This window comes from Gopherus evgoodei, chromosome 5 (genome assembly GCF_007399415.2).
Source record: "Gopherus evgoodei ecotype Sinaloan lineage chromosome 5, rGopEvg1_v1.p, whole genome shotgun sequence".
Classification (NCBI taxonomy): Eukaryota; Metazoa; Chordata; order Testudines; family Testudinidae; genus Gopherus; species Gopherus evgoodei.
The window spans coordinates 112,535,006-112,562,498 of record NC_044326.1 but is presented as its reverse complement, the minus strand read 5'-3'; the positions used below and the strand labels follow the sequence as shown (position 1 = coordinate 112,562,498).

At 39.0% G+C, this 27,493-nt stretch overlaps 1 protein-coding gene across 3 annotated transcripts in view; it reads right to left on the bottom strand.

Moving 5' to 3' along the window:
• AIMP1 (aminoacyl tRNA synthetase complex interacting multifunctional protein 1) overlaps window positions 1-27,493 on the bottom strand; it is a 66,325-nt gene that overhangs the window by 34,450 nt on the left and 4,382 nt on the right. Inside the window, exon 2 of one of the 3 annotated variants that reach the window (XM_030564516.1) lies at window positions 3,503-3,626. The exons of 1 other annotated variant lie outside the window; for it this stretch is intronic. The gene's annotated coding sequence lies outside the window, so the exon portion shown is untranslated. Of the gene's footprint in view, window positions 1-3,502; window positions 3,627-13,699; window positions 13,717-27,493 lie in introns of those variants that run through there. One more of the 3 variants, XM_030564518.1, reaches the window with a different exon arrangement.

Here is a 27,493-nt window from a genome sequence, read left to right as displayed (position 1 = left end):
AAACATTAAAAGCATTAACTGACAATCAATAGCTGGGAATTGTATATTCATGTTTTCCTATCACTTGTTTTTCTGCCTGTGTAATATTTGGATAATATGCTAAGACTATAAGAAGAGGAGAAAAAAATTAAATACTGTAACTTGGTAGAAGACAAGGCCTAAAGGAAAACATATCTTCTGACCTTCAACTGTGTCCAAGTTCCAGAAAGTCACTCAGAAAAATCAAGTCACTGGGATTTAAGAAAACTACATTTGAAAGGCTGCTATTCCTTCTTCTATATAAAATGTAGACATAGAAAACATTAAAAACATGCTTTGAAGACAGCAGGATTCTCTAATATTACTAAATGATATATTCAGAGTTCCACACAGAATTATATTGCGTCAGGAATCAGCAAAGGAAAGCCACAAGAGCGGTCATGCAAACCTCCCCAGTAGTATGTTTCGGGTGCCCAGGACAACCAGCACAGAGATAAATCACTGTGGGGCAGGGACTAGGGAGGACCCTGCTGGTGGCTCCTACCCTGAGCCAGGCTCAGCTCCTAGTTTCGGCTGGGCTGAGGAGGACGGAACTTCCTCTTCCCCTGAATGGCATCCAGGGCCATGTCAGACCCACCCGCAGATTCCTTCCCTGGCTGTAGGAAGCTCTGAAAATTACCCCGTTTCCCAGTCCTTCCTGCACCCATCACTCCTCAGCTGCAGGGGGAGGGATCACCATTCAGGGAGCTGCTCCCACATCCGCCCAACTCCCATGCATCCAGACTCTTATACCCAGACTCTCCCGCCAAACCTCAGACCCATACACAAACACACAGAACCCCCACAATAAGCCCCACTCCCCATGCACCTGGACCACTCCAACCAGCCACTTGCACCTGGATCCCCACCCTAGTGAGCCCCAACTAGCAGCACCTGGATCCCCAACCCACTGAGCTCCATTCCCCTGGCATCTGGACCCCCCACCACTGAGTATCCCACACCCAGACCCCCTCTTCCGAGCTCTATCCCCTCATACCCAGACACCACCCTGCTGAGCCCCAACTACCTTCACTTGGACCTCTGCAGAGTCCCATTACCATTGCATCCAGAACCCTCCAACAAGCTCCTGTGCATCCAGATCCCCCACTGAGCCACCCACCCCCAGATTGCACCACACAGAACCCTCTCAACCCGCACCTGGATCCCCCACACTAAGCCCCTTTACATTTGGATTCTGCCTTGCTGAGCCTGCCTGCCCAGACCTGGTGCACGTGGCATGGAGTGGCAGGGTTCTGGGGTGTTTCTGGGGCAGGCCTAGTCCATTGCTGTGTCAGAGTTGGGTGTAGCCTCACCGCTGAGTCTGTGTCCCAGGGAGGGGGATAGCTGCACAGTGATCTCCCACCTCTGTGCAGCCAGTGGCCTGTGGTCCCCAATGCCATACTGGAGCCTCCACATTTACTGACAAATAAAATTAGCAGAATTTTAAAATAATGTGTGGAGAATTTTAATTTTTTTGGCACAGAATGTGTCAGGAATAATCACCAGGCCTGCTCTTAAGCCGAGCATCAGCACTAAGCAAAAGGCTGCTCAACATTTATGCCTGCATCTGCAATTGCTCCTGTGTCTGCCTTGCTATCAGTCCTGCTCGGTTTCTAACTCTGGCACCGACAACTAGACCTGACTGTCCCAGGCCTGAAACAGAGCAGCGGAAAGAAATATGTAAGTCTTTACAATTAGAAAATGATCAAGTATGTTTTCTTGATGTCTTTTGTCCTGCTTAAATAATTTTGTTGAAGGATTTTCCATTCACAAACTTTATTATGAAGTTTACTCCTCAAGTTTTAAGGTTGTGAAGACGTATCTTTTGATAAGTCCAGTGTTAAAATCACTGTTAAACCTAAATGAATCCTTGCTATGTAAGATCAATGCCCTGTAAGTAAAAGGAACATAAGGAGATCTACAAATTAATACTCGGACTTCAGACTCATCCTATAATAACAATAATCAGAAGAACACAAGAACCTGTGTGTATTCAAACAAAGGTTCTTGAAAACAGCTATATAAAAAATAGGTTGACATAGAGTTATTAGGCATGTATTTAAATCTCAGTGGGAAGAAATAGTTGTTAGGTCCTAATTTATTTTTTTTTTAGTTCTTTTATAATGGATAGTTGAAACTGAGAGCATGAGTTCCTAACCGTATCCATATGGTTCTAGTTGTAATTTGAAATGGAACAGGTCAGATAAGCAGAAAGTTATTTTCAGAGGGGGATATTCCTTGACTGCAATATATCCTAGAAGCAAATAATTAAAATCTGTTTGTTAAAATACATAAAGCATTTATTTAAATTTATATGGTTGTTGAATTCCACCTTAATTCCTCCATTTGACTCAAATGGATATCATTTTGTTTTCTAAAGACATTTATTGCATGTCTGCTGCCTTATTTATAACGTATAGGTGTTTGCATTGCCATAGTGACAGAAGAAGCCTGTGAAGTGATATGGCTCAATGCAAGCCAAATGTTCACGGCCTCGAAAAGGAGTTCGGATTGGGTACACAAATTGTACATCATTTTAAGATTCAAGGTGCTATGTAAATAAGTGTAAGAGTATCCTTATTGGCTGAAATAATTTTCATTAAAATCTACCGATGTCAAACCTTTAACTGGGTTGAGAACTGGAAGACCCAACTGGAATAAGCAGTTTACTCTCTTTGGAAAATTTCACTTCTTGATAGAATACAGAAATAAGAGAACTCAAGAGGTCTTGGAATTAATGTTATAGTTAGTGGTCTTTACCAAGATGTTAAGAGGATTATTATCAATCTATTCAGCAGAAGGAAAATATGAAGCATGGAAGAAAATACATTAAAGATCCCTTCCAACCTAGAAGTATCTCCTTCTGCTATAGTTTTTTTTAAAATGAAACAGGTAAATTCTACAGCCAAATTCATTCCTCGTGTAAATCCAGTGCCTTGGGAGGGAAACATTTCATTTGGAATTTGTGTCTGTAGAAAAAACTCTGTGGCCACTTTATTACTAAATGGAGTATTTTGAACTAAAAGATGCCAAATCAGAGAAAGGAAATCGGACGACTAATCTGAGCAGAGAAATAAAAGAATACTTTAAGTGTGTTCAGTGAAGTCATTTGATTAACTGAAGAACTTCAGTTAATCTTAAATATCTGGTATTCTATCAAATCATTTATACATCAGAGATCTAGAATTGGCTGAAACACTTGTTTTCATTACATGAAGAATGATTGACAGTGCCTGGATAAGGCATGTATGTCTTGTAGGTATAATAAAATGCTATACTGATATCCAGAAGCTGCTTAATTTCTATTCTGATACCATTAGAAAACTGATTTAGAGTCAGATGCTAATCCAGTTCTATAAAGACGAGTTTATCTTAAAAAAAAATTAGAAAAACTAAATCTAAAATTATTCATGTGAAAATCAAAGGTAACTCTGCTAACATACTAATTGAAGAGGGCTAGTAAAGACTTTCAACATATCCTTACCTGCACTTCTTTCAGTATCAGAGGCTTCACTCCAGGGGAAGCAGGTTTAACCTTTGCCAAAATACAGATGATATAGAATGCGAATGCAGGGTCCCAATGAGAGAAATTTCCAATTTTTGAAAAACTATGGAGGACAAATAATAAAAAAGATCTGGAGGTTCTACTCCATTCCCTATACGCAGATTTTCTTGACTACTAATTTTTTAAATAGTTGCCTATATTCTTTAGCAAAAAGTACTATCCCCTGCATGCTTCGGCAGCCATAAGCAAAGAGAAGGGCTTATTTTATTCACTAGTTTATAAAAGAGAAGACAATTAGGGAGGGACCCAAACAAGACAAAATTAAAATAGATATTCCATAAGAAAATAATACTTTGCATTTACACAGGAGACACTATTAGAGAATTTCAATATGCCCACTAACATCCTTAGACCAGAACTGACATATAACTCAGTGGTTCTGACTTAAAAGGGGGGAAAGAAAAAAAAAAAGAAGAAAGGTAAAAAGGAAAACACAATCAAGAAGATGACTCTATTATAATTCCTTGCTTTAAAAATGTTTTTAAAATGCTTTTCTCCCTTTTTAAAGTGTTGCCAGTTACAAATGTCTTTTGCCATACAGAGGAGCTAATGCTAAGGTTCTAAAATTGAGAAATAATCAACTGTTTTTGGAACCTACCCACAATCCTGAGATGCATTCAATTAAACTGTTTTTGGGAGAGAGATCATTTCATCAAGAAACTGGCTTTAGAAGCCAACTGGTTTCTCAAAACTTTAAAAAAAACAAACACACAAAAAACATAAAACTTGAATTTCCAATACTGTACATTTTTTCAAATTTTCCAAGGACTGCTTAGTTCCTATAATCACATATAAACTACAAAAATAGCATTACTTATTCCACATGACTGTAGATTCATTTCCCATACATAAATAGGTTTCTCTTTGTATATTTGCACTGGAGTCTATACCAATGACTTTACTTTTATTTTCAGCTGGATATGGGAAGTACCAATACAAATCCCATCAATTAATAGACAATGTTCCCACTTCCTCTTCCTACAGAACTTTCTCTCCAACCTTCCTACTTATTTCAATACAAATCATAACCATTTGTGTTTGTCAGCCTGAAGCTTTGCTAAGAGCAAGATTTTTAGATTAATATTTGTCCTCAGAAATCCTTCATCATTACTGCTGCCCCTCACACACACCGCTTCTCCACAATAAAAGAATCAGGTTGGCATGACAACTTAGCACACAGATACCATCAGTTAGTGCTTTAACCATATACTTTCAGTGCTCTCATGCTGAGTTAGTCATAGAAATTAGGTTTCTACATCTATTTTGTTCTAGCCATGGTGAGATTTAATGTTGTCACGGGACAGCCATTCCTGTTCACAATCAATAGCCATGTACAAACACTGAATAGACAGCAACCACAGGAGGGGTGGTGATTGCTACAAAATATATTGCTCCAAGTGCATGCTACTTTCGTGGACAGGCAACTCAATAGGCCTAGAATCAAGCTAAGAACTATTACCAGAGAAAAATACAGGCCATACAAACAATGAAATAACATTTTTAGCCTTCCATTTAGAACACTCCATGGATATTCACTGATTGCATTAAAAGTTATTACATTACAGTTGTTTCATTACAGATATGGGACTAATTACATTCTGCAGGTAACTCATTGAGAAGAGCATGAGGAAGACAAAATTCCTTCAACGCAAATACTAATATAATCACTAATTTAAAATACAGGGAAACCTATAAAACTACTTATATATGGATAATCACTTTTTCTGTCTTTAATTTGTTGTAACAAACAGCTTTCAAACAGTTTCAGATGTCAATATTTTTTCCCCATGAGGGCTTTTTCATCTCTTCATTTTGGTCAAGTTGCACAGTGATGCACTGTTTTACTCTAAGTATTTTAAATTGCTGCATTATCACCAATTTTACTTCTAAAAAGAATACTTTGTTCAAATTAGAGGAAGGAAGGGAACAGCTTTTATTAGGATGGTCATTCTTCCTACACTCAAAGCATCTTGGCAGACAAACTTACAGAAGACCATATATATTATAATAAAAAATGCCAGCTGTTTTCCAGACTCTGCTGTCCTTTCCTCTGGAACATGCATGATCTGACAAGTTACTTACTGAACCAAATGTAAGACGCACACATCACCCTGTACTACAGAAAAGAAGGAAAAAAGAAATGACAAAAATAGAAGAAAGGGTGGGGGAAAGAAAATACTTGTTTTTGACAAAACTACTACTTTCTAAACCATCAGCCCAGTACAAGCAGTTGAATAGGTGGCTAGCACTTGTCCCAACTTCTGTTATGTCAAGGAATGATGATTCATCTTTTGAAATACTTTAAATACGTCCTCTTTAAGGTCTTTTCCTCCTAATTAACAGTTGATGAGATGATTAGTTAGGATCTGATCCTGTAGCCTGTGAGAACTGAACAGCTTCAGGCAGCGCTAACCAATGACTAGACTAGTGCCATTATTCGTGACCACACTTAGATTTTAAGCCAAAAAGACAATGTGTAATACTGAGATACTGAAATTGTTATTTGAAATAAATCATTACATAGTCACATTGTGACACCCAGTCTCTGAGTGAGAATAAGAGTGGCTCTGTTAAAGTGAGAGTACAATATTCACAAGCTATCAACTTCTGTGTAGTCAATTATCAGGGGTAGCCGTGTTAGTCTGTATGCCAAAAAACAATGAGGAGTTCGGTGGCACCTTAAAGACTAACAGATTTATTTGGGCATAAGCTTTCGTGGGTAAAAACCCCACTTCTTCAAATAAATCTGTTAGTCTTTAAGGTGCCACCGGACTCATTGTTTTTGTGTAATCAGTGTTCAAACAGCAATAACAAAGAGGGTTAAGGAGTGAATTATTAAACAACTATAATTGTACACTTCTGCCACAGGTTAAACTCACATCTTTTGCAATATGAGAGTCACAGTAATTGATTTATAAATTTCCAAATTGTTAATACAACCCAAGAAAGTGTCAGGCCTGAAGAATGACTTCTCCGCCTGATTATCAGGCTTTATCCCAGCTGCAGAACTTTGCTTTCCTAGTCCTAAGAGCCTTGCCCTCCCTATTTCTTAAAGCTGGAAACATTAAAAACAAGCCAACCAACCTCCTCACAAGAAACATCACACAAATAAAGGTGCTTTTCTAGGAACTGCTCAGAATTCACACTAAAGAATGAAGAGTTGACTCCAAAAACTCAGATAGGTTGAAAGTGGCTATAAGGCATTCAACTGTCATTTTAAGAGAAGTACTTCAACACCTAACTATGTTTTTACTAATTATTGGTAGCTGTCACCCATTCTTTTCCCCCTCTCCTTTTCTGATTATTCTAGAAACCTGATCATCAATGGATCATTTCAACTCTCACAAACCACACTGGGAACAACTCTTCTAAGCATCAGCACACCAGCCCCAGAATAATCCTGTTAGATTATCCTTGTACCTTCCTTTGTCTATAAAGTAGGTTTCAGGTTTTAAGTTGCATGATGTAACTTAAAAAACAGTAACAAACAAATGCTTTTGTAACACTAAATGCATACAGTCATATTTAGCTAACTGAAGAAATACATGACAAGTCATTCTTGTTTGTATAGTCTGTCTGCCACTTCTGGAAAAGTTTTATTTTAGAATATAATTTACTTTGACAGAAGGTTATTCTCCTTCCCAGACATGTACTCCTCTGTTTTTCTTAACTGGCCCTTTTTCTCACAGAAGTAAATTCCCTTCATCTGGAAAGATGAAATATGTAGTGTCCTGACATTAAATGATTGAATGTCATCCCCCAACAGTCACTATATTCTCTCACATTAGGGAAAATACATAAAACATTTTAAATAACAAAATGGCAAAAAACAGAATCTGGGCTCAATGCTCTCATGACAAGTATTAGCTTGATACTAACCTAAGATGAGTTTGAAAACAGACTCTAAAATTATGACTGGTTGTCAGGAACCAGCAGTAACTTATGTTTTTCTTAGTTTGATTTTTTCCCCCTAAAATTTTTAACTCTGCAATATTGATTACCTATATAATTCAATAAAATATAATATTCCAGCATGTAGAAACAAATCTCTCTGAAAGGAGAGCTTACCCAACAAGTTCTAAAGAGGAGACTTAAAACCAAAGGGCAAGCCAAGCCAAACCATTAGCTAACAACAGAGAAATCACAGAATGAGTTTATATGCAGTACAGTATAGATATATGAATAGATTTTAAAGCCTTATCATGGGCTTAACATGAATGAAAAGTTTCCTTTGAAACCTCTATACAGTAGACATTAAAAACTGAACATCTACCACCTGTAGTAGACTAAATTACTACAAATATTGTGGTATTTCCCATTTTAAGTGTAGGGATCATATGCAAATACTTCAGTGTAGTAATCATTCATAGTTTAATTCCACCTATCATCTGAATAATACTTTAGTGTACTACATGGCTCAGATGAAAGGCAGGAGATGGCAACCTTCCACACTTCTAGGAGGCTGGCCCAAATAAAAGCCAGATTAGTAACGTGTGACCAAAAGCTTCCACTGCCTCTCTGCTGTTTGTTGAACTCAGTCCAATTCCCACTGCACATTTGTCCACCTCACAAAAACCATGACTATAACTTGCATCCTTTTTAGTCACCTCAGCAGAGGTGCCAAGGACTACACAGGGCACTGAGACTTGCGGAAAACCTATATTACAACATTTAATTGATCTAAATTATATCAACACAGCCACCACAGTAAATTTAATCGGTTTTACATGTCCACATTAGGCTCCTTGGGTCAGCAGTGCATGTCGTAACCAACAGCACTTGCACTGATTTAACCGCCCGTGTAGAGCATTATGGGAGTTTCTGAAAGACAGTTACAGTCAGTGTAAGCAACACAGCATCTACACTGACACTGCATCCAGCTAACTACATCGACTTAAATACTACACCTCTCGTGGAGATGGAGTTATTAAGTCAGTGTAGTGGGCGAGTTATACTTGTGGGAGCAATATTTTAGTGTAGACCAGTGGCCTCCAACTTTTTTATGCCCAAGATCACTTTTTGAAGTTAAGGGCAACCCAAGATCTACCCTGCACCTTCCCTGAGGCCCCACCCTACTCACTCCATCCCCTCCACCCCAGGGGCTCTGGATTGGGGCAGGAGCTTGGGGTACAGGAGGGGGTTCGGGGTGCAGGAGGGGCTATGGGGTGCTGGCTCTGGGATGTGTCTCAGGGCTGGGGGTTGCGGTGCAGCCTCCCGATGGGCAGTGCTTACTGTGGGCGGCGCCTGGTTGGCAGCACATCAAGGTTAAGGCAGGCTTCCTACCTACCCTAGCCCTACGCCGCTCCCGGAAGGGGCCAACGTGCCCCTGTGGTCCCTGGGAAGGGGGGCAGGGGCACTGCCCCTGTCATAACTATAAAGGGAAGAGTAACAACCCTCCTGTATACAATACTATAAAATCCCTCCTGGCCAGAGGAATCAAAATCCTTTTACCTGTAAAGGGTTAAGAAGCTCAGGTAACCTGGTTGACACCTGACCCAAAGGACCAATAAGGGGACAAGATACTTTCAAATCTTGAGGGGGGTAGTGGTGGTGGAATGCTTGTGTTTGTGCTCTTTGTTTTGGTGGTGTGCGCTCTTGGGACTAAAAGGGACCAGACATCAATCCATGTTCTCCAAATCTTTCTGCACAAATCTCTCATATTTCAAACTTGTAAGTAACAGCCAGGCAAGGCGTGTTAGTTTTATCTTTGTTTTCTCAACTTGTAAATGCCCCTTTGGTAGAGGGAGGTTTATCCCTGTTTTGCTGTAACTTTGAAACTAAGGCTAAAGGGGGTTCCTCTCAGCAACGCAGCTAGTGGGGTGCAGGGGAAGCAGCCGCTTCCCCTCAGCACATTTTCCAAAAGTGGCACTGGGGGCAACACGGCCGGAGGAGCAATGGGGGGGGGCAGCAGGAGCGGCCAGAGGAGCGATGGGGCCGGCTCCTTAGCCATAGTGCTTCACGCTCAGCGCAGCACCAACATCGCTGCAGCCACCATTAGCAGGCCCTGGCCATGCTGCGGGATCGCACATAGTGTCCCGGCCACGTGCGCTGACCTCCCCATGGGCCCTCCTGCCCCCCAGTCCACCCTGGGCACATGTGGCACATCCCACCGCCGGCGAGGGGCCCCGCGCCTCTCCCGCTTGGCTGCACTCCAGCAGCTCCTTCCCGGCCGGGTGGCCGCCGCCCCACCAGGAAGGAGCCACTGGAGCACAGCCGAGCGGGAGAGGTGCGGGGCTCCCCGGTAGCGCTGGGGAAGTTTATTGGTTTGGGGGACTCCAACCGGCTCCTCGTCCCTGTCTGGCGGCTGCCCCGCCTGGGACAAGTCTCACCCTCGCAGCCCCTCTTCGCCGCACGTCTCCGGTGGGCAGCCCACGTCCCCGGGCCGTGCTGCACACCCAGGCCCTGCCCGCTCCACGCTGGCCCCGGACCCACCATGCTGCCCCGCGGGCTGCAGGGCTGGAGCAGCCTCCGTGCTGTACTGCAGCAGTCCCTGCCCCAGCTGGCCATGGCCCATGTGCCCAGGCTGCTGCAGAGGGGCGTTTCCTCCCCAGGACCGGCTTGGGATCCAATGGGGCAGGGAGGGGGCGGGGCTGAGGCAGAGAGGGATCCAATGCATGAAGGAGGGGTGGAGTCAGGGCGGGGGAGGCAAGACCACAGGAGGAGCCAAGGGGGCGTGGCCAGAGAAGCCAAGGGGGGTGCCTTTTTTTATGTTTGCTCCCCCTACACTTAGAACCTGGCTACGCCACTGGTTCCCCTGGGTCTTTGAATCTGATTACCTTGTAAAGTTATTTCGATTCTGATTTTACAGAGATAAACTTAACCTTGTCTTTTAATAAAATTCTTCTTTTAAGAACCTGATCGATATTTCATTGTTTTAAGATCCAAGGGTTTTGGATCTATGTTCACCAAGATTAATGGTGAGGGTATACTCTCAAGCCTACTCAGGACAAGGGGGTAAGGACTGGGGGGGGGGGGAGGAATTAGTCTCAAATCAGCCCAGGAAAGCGGGGGAGGTTAGGGATTTGGGAAATATTTGGGGGAAGGCAGAGTTCCAAGTGGCTCTCCCCTAAGATTTGGAACACGCTTGATGGTGGTAGCTTACTGTTAACCTAAGCTGCTAAATAAGCTTAGGGGGGTTTTCATGCGGGCTCCCACATCTGTACCCTAAAGTTCAGAGTGGGGAAGAAACCCTGACAGCCCCTCTCTGCCGGCACTGCCCCCTCAGCTCCCATTGGCTACAGTTCCCTGTTCCGAGCCAATGGGAGCTGCGGGGGCAGTGCCTGCAGGCAGGAGCAGCAGGCTCAGACCCCTCCCCTCCTGTCTCCTCCTCCGGGGCTGCGCTGGATGCTTACTGGAGTGGTGTGGGGATGAGGAAAGGAGAGAGCCTGCCTTAGGGGAAGCCCTGCTGCGCTGCCAGAGATCGTGATCAACCGGCTGGTGACCACTGGTGTAGAGACTTACAAAGTTAGGTTGATGAAAGCTGCCTTATGTTGACCTACCTCTGTAATGCAGATGAGGCCCTGACACTAAAGTTCTCCCCAGGTCAAGACTGAAACAAATGCAGAAATGTTTGCTACAGCATGGGACAGAAAATCTTCTGGACTGTCAGTTCAGCACATTTCATCACCCAAGAACATAAGAAATTAAACAATACTGTTAATACTTACATAGTACAAATACTTCTTGTGAAATCTGTCTTAACTTGTGGCTCCTGCTGTCTGCACACCAGGGTTAAGATATTATTCTTCTAAATGGTAATATCAGAATGTTATGATAATCATGTACAGCATGCCAGATAGGAGGCATATATGTGCTCTAATGGAATAAACATAACACCCTTAGTGTTAAAACTTCTCTCTTTATTTCTTGGTCCTTTAAAGCTGGTTTCCATACACAAAATAAGTCTTTGGGAAGAAAAGGCTGCCATGTAAAATTGAGGGGCAAGGGTTTTAAAAAATACAGGCACCTAAAAGCATGCTGATTTTTACGAAGTGGTGAGCATCCAATAGCTCTCACTGAAGTATGAAATATGAATTTCAGGGTGAAATATTCCAAAGTGCCTAAACAACATAGAAACCTAAATCTCATTCTTAGAAGTGACTTTTATGCCTTTGAAAAATTCCCCCTAAATCTCATTGAAAAATCAATAGAACTTAGGAGGCTACATTACTTTTGAAAATCTTAGTTACCATTTATTTCTTATATTCATTTCTAACTGTGTGCGTTCCTGATTTTAAGAGGTGCGACCCCCCCTTAATTATATACACACACATTTTAACATTGAGAAATCTAGCCCTCAAAAGCAAGGGGATCCACTGCACCCAGTTGTGCCTGAAAGGTCACTGTACTCCAGTAGGATTCACTCCAACAGGAGAGCAGAAAGTGTTTGCACTGCTATCATCCTTTTGGGGGTCCTACTGTGGAAAGGCAACTTTAAGCTGTGGCTAGGGCTTTCGTAGGAGACCCACTGCCCAGGAAATGTGCTGAATCACTGTACTTCTGGCCAGTCTTGTCACAGCCTCTCCTCTGTTGCCTACTTTGGGGATGTGGTGGCTGCCTCTGGATGCCCAGTATAAAGATAGCATCTCAGGGCTGAAAACAGTCCAGGAAATGTAACTTTCATGTCTCATTACATCTCAAGAAACCACCACTGGGTTTTTTTTAAATGGGCAAAAGTGGGGGAAAAACAACTATGAAAAAGTTGGGATCAAACGTGTATAACCAAATCAAAAGTTGGAGTCCCTAGTCAATTCTCTCATTCTTGACAGAATGAAAACAAAGAGTAATTGAATTTTATATACAAACTATCATTTCTTTTGGTGAGAAGCTGATGGTCACACTCCTTACAGAATAAGTATAGATGAGAACTAGAGAATTTTATTTACTGAAGTTGTTTCTGAATTTTCATGTATACAGAAAGGGTTTTTCTGTTGTATTATGTACATAGTGCGATTTATGTTTTAAAATACACTGTTTCTTGACTATGCATAGTCCATATTTTTATAGTAGACTAAAACAAACATGTTCGTTTTTCATAACCTTATTCTAAAGAAATTGAACAAGGAGAAATTTAATGTGATCATCCACAAAACTACAACTACAAAATTAAAGTGATCAGACAGAATTGCCTTGGCTATGAGACGTTACACAAACAAGAGTTTGATTACAGAATAATTCATTTTAAAATATCTTCTCTAAACTCTCAAACTGTATTAGTTTCCTTTTGGGTCTGCAGGAATTCTCAGTGATAACTATTTTATATTTAAAACATTTAAAAATTCTTTCCAGCTTCAAAGACAGCCCCCACTTACCTATAAAGAGCTGAATTAGAGATGCAGAAAGGAAGTGTCAATTCAGCATTAAATATAGCTTCCGTAACACAACGACATCTTTACACTTAATTCATAAGGTATATGTTTCAACTAGATCGTACAATACTCCTAGTAAGTTGAAATCTCATCACAAGAGTCATCCTGTGTATTATAATTTTTGGTACCAGCTGCTGCCATTTTTTATTCTTAAATATTAAACAAAAATATTGATTTCCAAATTTCTTGACTTTTTAAATTCCACAAATTAACATCTGTCAGTAAGAAAAATACATTAAGCTGATAATTCAATGTAAAAAGCAAAAGTAGTTCTTAATCACTGTGATATACCAAATGCAAGGAGCTAAAAATACCCATTATCAGTTCATGAAAGCATGCAGCAAATAATACGCAGCTGTAGAATAATCTATCTAAAATGAACAAGTACAACATCAAGACTCAATGTCATTTCCATTATATACTAAAATAACTAATTTGGATTTTTCTACATAAAATCAGTTTCTTAAGAACTGTGTGAAACTGAATTGAAAGCAAAAACATCTATCCAAAAATAATGGCAATAAACATATTTTAAAGAGCAGCAATGAGTCTCACTTATAAAAATATAATCAATTTTAAATATCTGACTTGCAGTTTTGTTGTCCCATTCATAAAATAATTAAAAAATTAAACACTCAGCTTCCCCTTTTCACTAACTTGTCCAAGTAAAATTCAATTTCTCAAATGTAAAACCAGTTCAATACTTAAAAGCAAAACAGAGGGGGAAAAAAGTGATCTTCTACATTACCTAATGAAGAACAAATTATTTATTCAGTTTGGGAATGAAGAACCTACGCTAGTTTCTAAGTCACACTGATTGCTAATGTGGGCTGACAGCAACTGGTCCTTGTCAGTCATTTGTAGTCACACTTCACTTCAACAGCATACTACAGTGGATCTGCCATCTCATATTTTTGGAAGGATACATCATCTTCAAAATCAGTCTTTTGCAAGAATGTCATCTGCAGGATTAATCCACATTTTGTAATGTTTTTGCCTAAAAAGTACATTATCTAAAAAGGAATATGTTCACAAATAAACTGACTACAGTGCTTCTTGAATCAATGATTGCTATGGTCCTCAAGAAAAAAACAAATAAAAAACAACCACAAAAAATTCCCCCCCTTAGAAAATCCATCCTGAAATATTTTGTTTTTCAGAGATATTTTACATGTTCTCTTTTTCATTTCAGAACTCTCTGTGCACTGTCATAAAAGTTTTTCTATTTCTTGGGATGGAATCTATAGGTTTCCAGCAGGAAGAGAAAAACTACAGAACTCAGAAGCCGTGACTGTACCAAAGCAACATATTTGTTCGTGAATGTGGTGGATTAAGTATAGATCTAAGGATGTTTGAAAACAAAATGCCTGTTTTCATATGGATTGGTTGTAAAATGAAAAGCTATGTTGTGCCATGGACATTTCAGAACTATACTGGTTTGAATACAAGACGATTAATGATAGGAAGCTGTCCCTTTACTACACAAACAACATTCCTCCCCTCCTCTTTTCTATAGTGTGTTACTTAAACTTTCTTTCAGTGAAACTGATCTTTGCAATGCAGAGATCAGATGCTCAAATTTTTTTTTATTATTTATTATGCCAGAAAGACTTCCTAGTTTTTATTTAGAGGGGAATTGTTACTACAACAGTTTTAATGAAAATTAACCCAAATTGCTTTCATTATCTGTTTTTATTTTTAAACGTTTCTCCTTAGAATGTTTCCAGTACAAACATTTGACCTTTTGCTAGTACTGATGAGCCAAACAAGGAATCGATGAGAAACAAAAGCGATATTGACTGGCCTATTTTAACTGTCCAAACTGAGTGAAACACAAAACCAGCACAAATTCCATTATGAAAACAAAGAATATTTTTAAATGTCAGGTTTTATTAGTAATGTTAGAACATTTCTCTTTAAAAACATGCTATTTAAGCTTTGCAATGTCCTTCTAAATCGTTCTGTTCCCGTCTTAATATTTTTGTTGATCTGTTCAGAATGACTAGAAGTGACTGAGCAGGAGCATGTCTTAAAGTGGCCCATCCAAACTACACCATTACCACTCCACTCTCATCTGCCGCATAAACTGGGATTCCACAGCCTGGCCACTCCAGCTGACCCAGATCTGGCTGAAGCTGCAAGCATCCCTAGCAGTAGAGGCTTGGCCCAGTTTTCATGGTTTTTGTCCTTAGACAGATTTCAGACCTACAAAAGTCCAAAATTTTGTAAAAGCAGGGCTGAACTCCACTCCTGTAAAACTTAGGAGGGCTGCAATAGACAAGTAGCACACTTATAACCACGGGAAACACAGATTTTTGGTTAATCATGGTTCACTTGCACATGAAACATACCACTTAAGTGTAACCTATTAAATCAAACAGTAACCAAATAAAAATTGAAAGCCTTCAATAAAAATTGAATATCTAAAAGAGGGAAGATGCAATTAAAGGTTTAATCATGAAGACAATGGCAAAAGGCTGGAAAATCTTCCTTCGCAGGCCAACAGAGGAAGTAAAAAAAAATTAATATTCCAAACTGCAACAAAGATTATACATACAAAACCACCTTTTCAAGACTCGGCTTTTAATTTTTGTAATACTCCTGCACACATTACACCATCAAAACATGTTTATTGTTTGTAATGTTACCTACAAAAAACTGTTATAATTTGATATTATTTCCCCCCATTAAATTAATATTACAGACACTCAATGGATGTCTTAATGAAAAGTCTTCGTGTGTAAGTCCAAGGAGAACTAAACCAAGAATTTCACTCCACTAACTTCTAAAGATCTGATCCTGCAAACACATACTGCCTGGCCGCTAAAGGGACTATGCAGTATATCCAACAGCAAATGTTTGCAGGATTGGGCCTTAAAGAATTTTATTATTTATTCTGTGTAAGGTGGGCCATCTTAGCTGAATTATTAGCACTTTGTTAACTACAGGACAGCTACATCTGCTGGAAAACATGAATACATAATTAGAGGAAACAATAGCATAGTATAAAATAAATCAGCATCTTTTATCCATTGTACATCAAAAGTTTCTTCTGTTTTGAGTGAGAGTGAGCATGAGAGAAGGCATTTGGAGGCAAGTGCTTTGAACTAACTCTTCTAAACGGAACTGATTTCAACTTGACAGGCTTCCTTTATGTGTAGTTTGGGCAGAGAATACGTATATGTATGTACAAAGGGAAACATTCTTTCCCTGGCCACTGGAGATGGACAGGATGGATAAATGCCACTTGAACTAGTAATATCTGTCAAAAAGAAAGCAACTTTTTTTGAGGACAGTCATTACCTCTTGCACTTTTCATCTGAGAACCCCAAAATGTTTGACAAAAGTAAGTTTAATATCACTGTCCCCTTGCATGAGGTCAGACAGCAGGCTAATAGAAGAGCAAGGGATAAACCAATTCACCAGACTCTCAGTTCAGTGTCATTCCCCTCTGTCTACGTTGATGCCTATGCTGTTTAAATTCCAGTAGCTATAAGACCATTTCAGCCAGAAGTTTTCAAACCTTTTTACAGTAAGCTGAGCAGCGACATGAATTTATGGCCTTCAACTCCGGAGCAGCTGTTGTTAAAAGGAACTATGTTCAGCTATGTGCAAAGAAGTACATTCTTGCTGAACTAGCAATCCCTTGCTGTCCAAGCCAATTGAGATTGCTGGAATGATCCATTCACTTATCTTCTGAGTCTGAAATAAGATGCCACAACAAAGCTGTGCATTAAACTGTAATGGAGAAACACTCTGGAATAGAAACAAAAGCCAACAGCCAAGGCGTGCTTCTGAGAGGAGGGTCCGGAACTAAAAGACTAAGCTGTAAAAACATCAGTTCATGCTCAATCAAGGTTATGTCAGGAAAGCTCCTGGAGAGAAGGAAATGGAAAGAAAAGCCTTCTGTAATAGGAAATGTATGCCAAGAAAACTGTACCAAATATCCTCACAAAGTCTACAGGCTCAATAATTTTTTCAAGATCATCAGTATGTTTTATGCAATCCACCCTCCAGCCCCCCAATTCTGCTCATCTAATTGGGATATATATGCAAAAACACACCAGAGAGTCACTTATGACATGGATCCAGTTTTCTTTAATACAAAGACCAATAATTTCCAATTAGCTAGCTAGCTGAACAAGAAGAACTTTTGTTTGCAAATGTACTTTTTCCACTTGCTTTTATTTAAATGGAAACAAACAGATTATTACAGAAACATCAGTTTTAATTCCACAATTAAGGCTGTATGAAGAAATCCAATATAAGTCCTATTTTCAACCTCCCTCTAAACTTTTGACTCCAGCAACTGATTAACTTGCAAACTGATATACTATAAAGTGGGGTAGAAGAAAAATATTTTTACAGATTGAGAGTTTATCATTACAAAAAAATAAACACTAGGTTATCCAGAATGACCTCTGTTTCAAAATTATTCTTGGGCTTGTATGATTTATCAGCCCTCATGTTCTCAGCATAGAAAAACATTACCTAACTCCAAATTTCACAAATATTTTATACAATGAAACATAGATGATTTTTTTTTTTAGAAACTGTAAGCAACATACATTATTAAATATGTCTTAGACTGAATAAAAATGTTTTACACTGAAATATATCAACTATATCCATTTCAGGTCTCTGCCCCTCCCATCTGATTAATCTGCATCTTGATCCTGACCTGTTTTGGTGGTTATTTTATTTACAATTTTTAATATATTTAAACTATTAACACTGGAATTGTCTAAGTGTGGTATTTATGCAAGCCATTGTCTTTCACACAGGAAAACAATCAAAATGGGTTACAAAACCTGTACTAAAACACTGAGAAAACCAAAAGATTTGAAAATAGCCTCGAACTACTGATCCTGCACAGATTGCTGAAGCAGTAATATTTAGAAAAAAAACAAGGAATTTGGTTTATTTTTGTTTTGCTTAGTTATTGCATTTTATACAGTAAAATAAAGCTTAAAAGAAGTTAAAGTATTTGTCAGAAGTGTAGAGAGCATTCAGACAGATGCCTCTTGTTATAAGTCTAAATAAATATGCTTTTAACAGTTTAGGATCATTTGAATGATTATTCTGACAATCTGTTTAGAAGTATCTGGATCAGCTGCTTCCTTTCAAGTAAAATAATACTTTATTACCTCCAATAAGTGCTTTCCCTGGTTTGTATGTCAATTCTGTCACTATTTTGCATCATGCTGACAGGAAACATGGAGGCTACATTTTAAAGGGGAAACACCTGCTTGAAACATGCTGTATACCTGCTGTGAATTTAGCAATTGAAAATCCAATTCCATATTTTAGTTGATCACATATACAAAAAATATTTGGAAATTGACTATGAATATGGACAGATCACACCAAGAACATCAATTCCAGAAGAGGAAAAGTTGCTTTTGTAGTGAGCCAGCCATGCCCAGTCCCTATTCAAGCCCAAATTAATGGCGTTAAATTTGCAAATGAATTTTAGTTCTTTGCAGTTTCTCTTTAGAGTCTGTTTCTGAAGTTCTTTTGTTCAAGTATGGCTACTTTTAAATCTGTTATAGAATGTCCAGGAAGACTGAAGTGTTGTGTAACATCAGGAATGGTAACATACAAAAGCCAGTAGGAGAACACTTCAATCTTCCTGGACATTCTATAACAGATCTAAAAGTAGCCATACTTTTTCTTGGTGTGATCTGATAATTACACCTCTTTTTCCAGATCAATTGTAAATACAGGATAGTGCATTTCCAGATCACAGTGAACATAGGATAGCGTCCAAAAAGCTGCGACTAAAATTGGGGGGGGGGGAGCAGTGTCAGGGGGACCAGTTTGGTTGTCTGATTTCTTTATTTGGGATCTTTAGACTGAGATCAAAGTCTTATTAAAAACATCATATTCTACCTAATTTTAAAAAAATATTTACATGTATTTGGAGTGCATTTCACCCTGAGCAGCCCAATGGTACTACTGTCATTTTTTATATTTAAAGATGCTCAAAATTTATTCAGGCACCCTGCAATTTTATTTAGGATTCTTTGGCAAATAATTAAAAAAACTCTATAAAACTATATGAGAATATTTCCCGCTTCCTTTCCCTGCATGGCCACGGTGGTGTAAAAATCCAAATAGCCAGTTTAACACTTCCTTCATTTATCAGGAAACTCATAATTTGACATCTGTGTTTAGTTCTATGTATGTATAGTAATTTCCCCTGCACACATACAAAGGTGTACTGTGTGTATATATATATATATATATATATATATATATATATATATATGCATAAAATTGAAGAGATGTTTAATAGTGAAATAAATATTGTAAGAAGCATATATGAGAGGCATTTTAAAAACTTCATAATCTTAACAGCAAAAATGTTCAGATAAAACCTTTATTTTTATTTTGTATCTTGACAACACTTTTGGTTAAAATAATTTCTACACAATCTACAAGCCAGAGCATTCTTGGTAACAAAGTATTTAACAATTCTATGGTAGTTAAAAACTGCAGAATACTATCTGCCAATAGCACTTACAACAAATTTCTAATATCCATCTCAAAAGTGATCAGATAACATTTACCCTCATCTGATTGCAAAGTACTAAGCAGCAAACAAAAGACAAACATTTAAGATGAAGACAAACATTTACTCTACTTCCTATTTAAAGGAGAAAATTGGGGGGACAAACTCCCATGTTAGTGCAAAACTGTTCTTCACTAAAAAAACTCAGGGGCAAATGCATTAGTAAAATGATGACTCACTATATTAGACTGGGACACAGATGAACGTCTCTCTGAGAAAGGGAGAAAGAATGTTTTTCTGCACACATATTTCTTCTAAAAGCCAATCCCCAACACAGATCCTTATCCTGTCCCTTTACCTCCAGATAAACAGTAGATGAGTAACTTCTTTTTTTAAAAACTATGACAATGTTACTGGAGAAAGCAACACATGCATTCTGGTTTCCTCTGAAGAAACCAGCTGTCATCTTTATGGCACCTGAATTCTTAGCATGATTTAACTCATGCTAAGATGTTACTTGTCCTCATTCAGAGACACTGCAAGAAGTGCCCAGACAATCTTTGGGAAGCACACAATCAGATTAATGGAGATTTACACAATCTACTAATGTTTTTTTTCAGCTAACCACTGTGACTAGTTTGTTATATTCTATGTGGATAGGAAATCAAATATAGGGCTGTCTGGCCGGCTTTTGCAGCCAAAAGGGTCGATCTCCCTCTTGTGGAGTTTGATCATGGGTTTGGAAGATGATATCCATGGTCATCTGGATCCCAGAAACCCACTACCTATCATTCCGAACATAACCATTATTGTCTGCTTTTAGCAAGTATTGTGGCTGTACTACCATTACCACTGTGCCTTGCTTAGAGTGGGGAAAGTCAATGATTGCTACATACAGAAGCCTAACCTAATGCTATAGTTATGCCAATTTTGCCCAGCTTCAGCCCCTTTCCTCTCCTTTTCAGGAAGCAATGACTATTCACAGGTTCAGATGCCCTTTACACCAATGATATCCAAGATAATTTCCAGCCTGGGTTCTGGCCTTGCTCTGGAGTGATGATTGCTCCTCAGGATGATGGAAGGTATACAACTCTTGTAAGACTTTATATATCTTGCCTCTTCAAACCCGCAAATTCAGTAGTGGCCCAGAAGGAATACTGGCAGATGGATAGGCCATAACGACCTTTTCCACATCCCTGAGAAAACTGAAGTTCTGAGCACCCATGTCCACCTACAACATAAGAGGCTCCCTCTTATGTTATGTCCTTATTTTAAGGTTTCAGCCATGCTCTTTCAATTGAAAGCCTCATGGGCCAGACATGGTACCAAAGTTTTGATGTCTCTCCCCGCACTTTCCCCATTACACAATTTGTACAGGACACACCTTTATTGATTCTGTGACCACTTCATAACACAAGCTGTTATGTGATTGCTACCACATCTCAGGTCAGCAAGCAATTATGCTTTGCTGTCATGAGCCCTAGGGTATAGAACTTTCTTTCTCTTGTCACTGACCTTAATAAATTTCTCCTCACTTTTAAAAAGCATCTTAAAATATGTTTCTACAAGTCTTTTTGGTGCGACCAATATGTGGAGTCAGTCACATATTACCATCCCTCCAAAAGTGTTCCTCTGCTATATTCCTCTTTCTTATTTATTTGAATTTTAAGGTGGTGGTTTTAATTAGATTATTGTATTTTAAAATGTTATGCTGCACAATATTCAGCGTGCCTCATCTAGGAGGATATTTTATAAGTAAGATTTGTATTATTGCCATTTTAGAAAGTTTTCCATCCACGTATTCAACACAAAAGGGAGAATAAGGATTCTCAACTACATGGTTAGGAAAATATGATCTATCACCATGATGCTGGAAAAACAGAAAGTGAACTCATTCAGAAACAACATCTTTGCTAATTTTATGGAAGTGAGAATGAATAAGAGAAATTACATGTATAGCCAATCCAGTGCTGATGACACAATCAGTTAGATAATTCTGTAGCTCTGACCAAATAGATAACAACAGCTGGACTGAATTGTATTTGCATAATCTTTTCATTGCGAAAGCATCTACTTGGTATAATGCTTTGCAGAAACTGAGAGACACATGAAAACAATTAAACTGCTAGATATGGAAAAGTTTACCATTTTAGAACAACATGCTGGCTGAAATTCAGTTTTTATGGAGGTGTAATATATTAATAAATAAGTGTTTACTAATAATGTGTTACGTGATAAGTTAGTTTGTTGCTGTTTTCCCTCCTCAATATTTCCCAAGTCAGCCTGTTCTGTTATTTAACACTGCTTTTTAGTCTTAGTGAAAACCATGTCTTGTCAGGGAAGATAAGTAAGCAAGTGTAAGCCACTATGGTAGGGCCCCGCAGCTTTTATACCTCTTTCCTACATCTTTGGAATTGCAGAATTGAATGGGGCTAACAATTTAGAAGAGCTTGTGTATACCTGAGATACCTAGCTACTTCCAAAGACTGAAAATAACAGCCCATACATAGCCTCATTTAAGATACTTAAGACAGGTTTTGAAAAACTGCTGTACAAGAAACTCACTGGCCATATTTGGAGGCTAAACATATTTGCCAGATATATACGTACATGTGTGTGAGAGAGATTTTTGGCATACAATATAATGTTGGAAAGTGGTTCTATTAGTGAGGCCCGTGGGCAATGCCCTGGTGAGAAGCTCAGTCCTGCCCCACTACTACTTACAGATGGCAATAAGGGGAAGAACGTTAGGATCTATACGTTGGGGGCTGTGTCGAGACTCTGCTTGGTGCTCCATCTTTTATATTGGCCTCTGATTGGATAGTTTCCGATAAATTTAAAATTTCCTTCTTCCCAGACCCTCTTGCTGGAAAAGGGATATATTTAAATTTCTCCCTCCATCCTTAAGAACTTCCTGGTTACTGCTGGGATGGGATGAGGCGACTGTAGTCATAGATCCATAGATTTAAAACCAAAAGAGACTATTAAATTGTCTTCTCGGACATACTATATATCACAGGACATACTACTTCACGCAGTTACTCCAGCATTGAATCCAACAACTTATGTTTGGCTAAAGCGTAATTTCTAGAAAAGCATCCAGTCTTGATTTGAAGACATAAGAGACGGAGATTCCACCACCTCCTTTAGTAGTTAGTTCAAGTGGTTAACCGCACTCCCTGCTAAAAATGTGTGCCTTATTTCTAAATTTAAATATATACAGCTTCAGTTTCCAGCCACTGGTTCTACTTATGCTTTTCTCTGCTACCTTAAAGAACACTTTAGTACTTGGTATTTTCTCCCCAGGAAGGCATTTCTGCACTGTAATCAGTCATCTCTCAAATGTTTTCATATACTAAACAGATTGAGCTCTTTAAATCTCTCACTGTGAGTAATTTTCTCCAGCCACTGAAGTATTTCAGCATCAGTCTAACCAATGCTAGCTCAGTGGTTTGAGCATTGGCCTGCTAAACTCAGGGTTAAGAGTTTAATCCTTGAGGGGGTCATTTAGGGATCTGGGAGAAAAATCTATCTGGGGATTGGTCCTGCTTTGAGCAGGGGGTTGGACTGGATGACCTCCTGAGGACCCTTCCGACCCTGATATTCTATGATTCTAATGCTGTACATCTACTCTTCCTCACTACTTCCTTGTTTACATGTCTAAAGATCATACTATCTCTTTTCACCATAGCAAAGTATTGGGAGCTCACATTCAGTTTCTTGTCCACTGTGACCCCTACATACTATTCAAAAAGTTACTGCTTTCAGGATACCAATCTTTCTCTTTCTGTCTTTGTCTCTGCTGACTTCCAGTTCCCTGCTTTAAACATCCTTCCTCTCAGGACCAAGTTAATGGTTAACCCATTCCTTCCTGAATTTTGCCTTGTAACCTCTCCCATTTCTCATTAACTGCTATCACACAACCTCTTGTTGCTATTATTCCTTTTAGTGAAGATTAAAGCAAAATAAGAGCTTGCTGCAGTGCTTAGTGAAGATGTTACCTACACTGAAGGGACAGCTTCTCCCCTCAGCATATGTACTCCACCTCCTTAAGGGCTGGCCTACACTCGGGGGGGGGGGGGGGGGATCAATCTAAGATACGCAACTTCAGCTACGCTATTTGTGTAGCTGAAGTCAAAGTATCTTAGTTCGACTTACCGCGGCTCCCCTGTCGACACTGCTTACTCCTCCTGCCGAGGTGGAGTACAGGAATTGATTTGCAGATTGATTTATTGCGTCTAGGCAAGACGCGATAAATCAACCCCTGATAGATCGATTCTATACTGCCCTCTGGATAGGCGGGTAGTATAGACATACCCTAAAAAGCGGTAGCTATGTCGACAAGAGAAGCCCTCCCATCGACCTAGCGCTGTCTACACTGGGAGCTCAGTCGATATAACTGTGTCACTCCGAGGTGTGGATTTTCCATACCCCTGAGCAATATAGCTATACCAACGTAAGTCTACAGGATTTCAGTCCTCTTCTTTCTTTCCCGATGAAATATGAAAGCTACACTTCTCCTTTGCCATTTTCTTGCTTTTAATATACTTTAAAAACTTTTTTCTTGTTCTCTTTTACATCTGTTGCTTATAGTACCTCATTTTATGTCTTACTCCCATTTCATGCTTCAATCCAGTAATCACAAAATGAACAACTTTCACAAACATATCTTGTTGTTTTGGAGCTGGTAACCTTCCTCCTACTCAAAAGTTACTTTGAGTTTTTAAAACTCCTGTGGTAATCCTGGACATACATGAAAAAGACACTCTGCTGTTTAAAGTTCAACAAGTATTTTATCTGAAGCATTACAACCTAAATCACCTCCATGTGGCTCGGGCAGAAACATGACACTTTAGTCCATCACCTGCTTCTTGCATCTGAATTCCAGATCAAGGCTGCAACTAGCTCATTATCAACAGCAGACTAACATATAATGCAGTGCTAATCCCTGGCGATAAAGATTTGTAGGTAATGTAAAATACAGAAAAGACCACTTTAAAGATTGTCTGGACAATGCTGGCAAAGCAAAATGGAAAGTAGTAACAGTTTGGGTAAACTGAAAAGTCCATAAAATAGATAAAACATGCACAGGTATATTGGAAGAAAATCCAATAAAGACATTCTTTTGAAACAAATGAGATGACTAAAACATAAAATGTATCAATATCCCACAGGCCAGAGATTGCAATATATAATTAAACCATAAACAATCAATCAGAACATATAAAGACAACTACTAGCCTGAGACATTCGAAGCAATGCCATGGCAAGAAATCCAGAATCCCTTACTATCCACAGATGATGGGAATGGGAAGGGTAATGAGATTTCCACCTGAGGGTCCATCCTTTATAATACTCTTTGTCTAGTAGGTCTCTGATAAACCTCAACTCCATCCTCCTCCCTGCCTCCCCACAATTGCTGTGTCTTTTCTCTATTCCCAGAGCCTCCTGGCTACTGAAATAGGTACAGGTCTTCATGCTTCTCTTCTTGCAGGCACTCCTCATTCCTGTGAGAGATGGGATTCCAATACTATAGCCCTCCTCCTCTACTCAGGGCTGCTGTGATGGGTGAACAAGTCTCCCTTCCTTATCCTCATAACTCAGCATCTGGTTCTGCTGCTCAGAGCTTCTTCAAAGTGCAGCAGCCCAACGTGAAACTGACAAGATTGTTGATGTTTTTCATTAGACTAACATCAGACTAAACAGCAAAGAAACTGGTGACTATCTCATTAATTTCACTCCATTACTGACTGGCACAGGAGCAGAAGCCCTAGATCTGTCTGCAGATTAGGGAGAAAACAATGCATCAGCAAATATAATGAACAGAAGCTTCACTTTTAGAAGTTTAAATTATATAGAAATTGATTGATTAGGCCTCTTTGTATTCTTGGGAAAACACCACACATACTACTGGTGAACAGATACTTAAGCTATGACTACAATGTATAAATAACATAAGATTATGGTCTCACATTTCAACTCTAATTGCATTGTCCTGTCTTATTCGTGTTGCTGATGTTTATTCACGTTTATCATTTCTTTTCATGTTCTGGGGATACTGGGTGGCTGAGCCAGAAGCATTCAGCAGGAAAACATTCTTACACCTTGTCATCCCTCCTTCCAAGCTTGGTTGATGTACTGTAGCCCAACAACTTCAACTTCTGCTCCCAATTTCCTGCAAGACCTTGGTTGCTGGACATTCTCATCTCTTCAATACAATCTGTAAATAGTAGTAACCTTGTGCTCAAACCAAGTAAGAACTGTTGCCATTTTCTTTAAGGTACATCATTTCAACGTACATATATTTATTAAATAGTGAAAACAGAAGAGCATTATAAGCCATAATGTTTCCAGAACCAGAACAACTTTTTTTTAGCATACCAAAAACAGATTGTCTGTGTTGCAGGTGTGGTGTTTAAACCGAATCCCTTGCAAATTATCCACTGAGCAGTAATCAAGGCCCCATGTCCAGTGTTGCACATCAGATTTGAATTATGTAGCAAAAACCCAGATTCATGAAGAACCGATCTTCCTCGCCCTCTTACTCTTCCTCCTCCACCTCAGTTCAATCTGTTATAATCAGTACAGTATCCCTAGTTTATTTACTTTTGGTTACTTTTATGTCTTAACACTCCCCCCTTTCAATTACATGTCTTGGAAGGATAGTGCCGAAGTACACACAGCATTTTTTGGCCAAGATAATTTCTCTCATATTACAGAACAATGGAAAAACTAAATCCAGCCAATAAAAGAGTACAAGGTCAAGAGACTTGCGATTTTCAACTCTGGTCCTAAGCTACATTTTGTGGATTTTATACCTTGCTAATGCATGAAGAGGCCCTATATTTGACAAAAAGCTATGAAAACAACCATTAATGTAGATATGCTTTTTAAAAAAATATCTGAAGGCCACATATTTTCATTATAACTTGGCTTAGCTGAATTTATTTTGTATTATCTGTTGAAATTAACCAATCAATATAAATTTTAATAGCATGAAATTATGGGGGGGCAAGACAATTATTTAATAATGCAAGACAAAAAGTTAAAACTTTATAAACAGTTAAAACACAAACTGTCAACATCAGGACAAAATATACATAAAATAGATTGCCGTAAATCAACAAAGGGAATCATTGGAGTATGCTCCAATGAAATATTTTCTGAAAATTATAACTAGAGTTATATACGCAGAGACTGTTTATGAGTTGCTGAGTAAATAAATTATTAAATGCAAGACACATCAAAGAAAAAAGGATAAAAGCCAGGATTGACCTACTAGATGAGTCTGCATACTTAGAGAGAGGAACACATGTCTAAAAAAATTACAGAATGCTTCAATAAATTACAATTCTTATTATCCAAAAATTGCAAACAGCAGGGTTTCACTGATTTTATGAAGAAAATGAAAGACCCTCTTGCACCACTAGTTGCTCAAACTCTTCAGGATGTCAACATCAGTAAAATTACCAGTTTTGAGAATCAGCATAAAGTGTGTTATTTTCATAGTAAGATGTCTTCAAAAATATTAAATGAATAAAACAAGGATATCAAACATTAAGGACATGACCAGAAAAATGCTAGGAATGCACTGTGGCCTATTTTATGTTGCATCAACCACTTCGTATATTAAAATCTTCTTTACAGCAAAAACTGGCACAGGCATACCACTAACTAGGATGCCACAAAAGCTTCTAATACACTGGGGTCCCCTTCACTCAAGTTCACATGGAATTTTAGGATAGCATGAATTGATTTGTTGCATTTAGCAAGAGCCTGGTAAGCTTCAGGAGGGGGTTGGTTTTTTCTCTTTATAATGTTAGGCAATTAACTTAGGGCAGGTCTACACTTAAAAAGCTGCACCAGTGCAGCTGCACCATTCTAGTGCTTTAGCGAAGATGCTATGTCTCCTGTCATCGCAGATAATCCATCTGCACAAGATGCGGTATCTACGTCAACAGGAGAAGCGCTACAATGGTGTTAGGTTGGTATAACTACATCACTCAGGTGCATCGCTTTATAACTATA